The sequence below is a fragment of the Coccinella septempunctata genome, chromosome 5 (genome assembly GCF_907165205.1).
Source record: "Coccinella septempunctata chromosome 5, icCocSept1.1, whole genome shotgun sequence".
Taxonomy (NCBI): domain Eukaryota; kingdom Metazoa; phylum Arthropoda; class Insecta; order Coleoptera; family Coccinellidae; genus Coccinella; species Coccinella septempunctata.
The window spans coordinates 119,311-122,392 of NC_058193.1; the positions used below are offsets into that span (position 1 = coordinate 119,311).

General features: G+C 36.5%; 1 long non-coding RNA gene across 1 annotated transcript; it reads left to right on the forward strand.

Moving 5' to 3' along the window:
* The first annotated feature begins 792 nt into the window (after nucleotides 1-792).
* LOC123312825 lies at nucleotides 793-1,151 on the forward strand. The gene is made up of 2 exons (XR_006537684.1): nucleotides 793-929; nucleotides 987-1,151. It is a non-coding gene; the product is annotated as an uncharacterized LOC123312825 (long non-coding RNA).
* Nucleotides 1,152-3,082: the final 1,931 nt, after the last annotated feature.

Below are 3,082 nucleotides of genomic sequence, written 5' to 3' on the forward strand. Positions count from 1 at the left end.
TTAACTGAAATTGATTTTTCATTTTTACAGAGTGGATACTGTTTTGGAATTGTTTCTGTTTGTATCCCTGTATTTTCTAAATAAATAAATAAATAAATAAATAAATATTCTTCGTACACATCTCTGGAATGAACATTATAATGCTGTTGAAAATATATGTATTGTAAGCATCCAACATATATACCGTATGTCTAAAACGTGACCAGACGTCCCGTTTTGAACGGGACTGCCCCTTTTTTTGATTGCTCGTCCCGGTGTCCCCGAACTGAACTCCGGGACGCAAAATTGTCCCGTTTTCGAGAGCCGCCCTAAGATTAAAAAGCTGGCCGGTAAATATCTGGAGCAGTGGACTTGTTTCCTTATCAAAGAAATGGAGATATTTTATTGGGTAGATTTAAAAAAAATACCTTCCTGGAAGATGTTCAAAAATCTGTGGATATATTAATTGAGAAGGAATATATTGACTCTAATAAAGATTCAGAAGTTTTTGACGGATTTTCATTGATTTAAAACTATTTACATCACAGAGCAAAAAATAATGGAATGGAATAATTTAAATCCGAGTTTAAATCTTTCCACGGAAAGAGATGTATGAAATCGCGAAGGCCATCAAAAGCGAGAGAGATAAGTGTTTGAATACTCAAACAGACCTACATCTATCATACCCCCCAATATATGAAAGTTTGATTTAATCAAGCGACTGTGTCTGAAAAACGCCTTAAAAACATAGAACGCTAATTGACCGACACCACAAAACAATAACTAACATTTGAACTATATAACCTAAAACTATAAAATAGTGCGAGAAAAAACAAAAGTGACAAGAAAGTGCCAGTGCTCAATTTTAAAATTAAAAACTGCATATTAGATGATATAAAGTGTGTATGTCCTTCTGTCATGATTGAAAAACTGAAATAACTTTTTGACAAGTAAGTTCGATAATGTTTTAAGTGTTTGTGATTATTTCGTAAAATTGTATCTTCTAGAACTCCTGAGGATGCCGATGAGGCGAAACATGTCGAGTTGATTTTAAAATAAATTTTAACAATCCATGAGTAAATCCTTACTCTTCATTCCATATTCAAAATATGGATTTTTGTCGACAATTTTTGAACTTGAAATTAATTTTTTTTTTCATTGAATACCCGTTATATATATAATACATATATAATATATTGACCCAAATAAACCAGTGTGTCCCGTTTTGAGTCAAAAAATAAATGGTCACGTTATAAGTATGTCCACCCCTGTTTTATAAGAAGTAATAAGTATTAAAATATGCTTTTATTATTTTCAGTTATGAACTTTCCCTATAAATGATGAATAAAATGAAACACAGAATATATTTTTGATGAAATGTGGTACTCATAAAAATTATTTCAAAAATTATACTGTGATGAAATTTCAAAATTTCTAAAGGTCTTCATCTTATGAATACGAATATCTTCTTCTTCTTCTTCAACAGCCTGTTCGTATCCACTCCTGGACATAGGCCTCCCCTTGAATTTTCCAATTTACTCGATCTTGAGCCAACTGGTGCCAACATCTTCCAACTCTTGACTTGACATCATCTAACCAGCGTTTCGGTGGTCTTCCTACGCTACGCTTATGCTCTCGTGGTCTCCAATGTACAATTCTTTTGGTCCATCGATCGCCCTCCTGACGAGCCACATGTCCCACCCAGGCCCATTTCAGCTCCGCTGTCCTACCTATCACATCCTCCACCCTCGTTCTCTTCCTGACCTCTTCGTTTCGAATATGGTCTCTCAGGGAGATTCCTAGCATAGCCCTTTCAATAGCTCTCTGGGTCGTTCTCATTCGATTTGCTGAATGGACTGTGAGCGTCATCGTCTCTACGCCGTAGGTCAAAACTGGGAGTTCACAGGTGTTAAATACTTTTCTTTTGAGATTTATAGGAATGTCTGGATTTCTCAGAACATTTCTAAGTTTTCCCACTGCGGCCCAGGTCATACGGATTCTTCTTGTTATTTCCGCAGTTTGGTTCTGTTTTCCTAGGGTTATTGTATGTCCCAGGTATACATATTCAGTAACCTTCTCGATCTCACTACCATCCATTTCGACTTTAAAATCCTGCTCACTCATTACCTTGGTCTTGCTTAGGTTCATCTTCAAGCCGACCTTTTCTGACTCCTCTTTCAACTGCTTCAACATCTCCTGGAGTTCTTCTACTTTGTTACTTATGAGTACAATATCGTCGGCAAATCTTAGATGGGTGAGATGTTGTCCGTCGATTTTTATACCCCGTTTCTCCCAATTTAGTTTTTTAAATACATCTTCCAGTGCAAGGGTGAATAATTTTGGAGAGATGGTGTCTCCTTGTCTAACTCCTCTTTTAATTCTAATTTTTTGAGTGGCTAGATTTTCTGCTATATTTATTTGGATGGTAGCTTTCTTGTATATTTGCTTGAGGAGATCTCTATATCTGGATATAGATATATATCGGGTAGCGGGTAGGTACTCTTTCACGATCCCGGTGGAGGAAGATCTACTTCAGGAAAGCGATCCTGCCCACGCGAGCCTTGGTTCTTTCCTCAACTCCTCACGCCGAGGGGAACCATGTCCTCACCCAACATCCTACCTACAAATCCGTTAAATCCTTCCAATATCCTAACCACTCGTCAACCCGTCTGGCCAGCGTGACGAGTTATGGCTAAATACCCCCAAATGAGTTTTACAATCCCACACCCCTAAAAGGGTCTGCCTCATGGAATCTGGGGGAGGCAAAAACTCATTCAAACAGAATCGGAAACATAAAATACGAATATCAATATAAGAAAATAGATGAGCGCGCTACAAGGCTCAGTAAAAGTGCTCTGTTTTATTCGACCTTGATGAATTAACAAAAATTAATAAAGATACAGACTCAATCAGCATGAAAAAACCAATAAATCCGGTTCAAAACGATTTATATCCTGATGACAAAATATAATCGAAAAACTATATAAACATAATCAAATAAGCACATAATAACATTAAAAATTCTAATGTCAACTTGAAATTATATCGGGATGCATAAATGCAGTAAATCTTTGATTGCCAAAATTCCGAAAACGAGAATTAT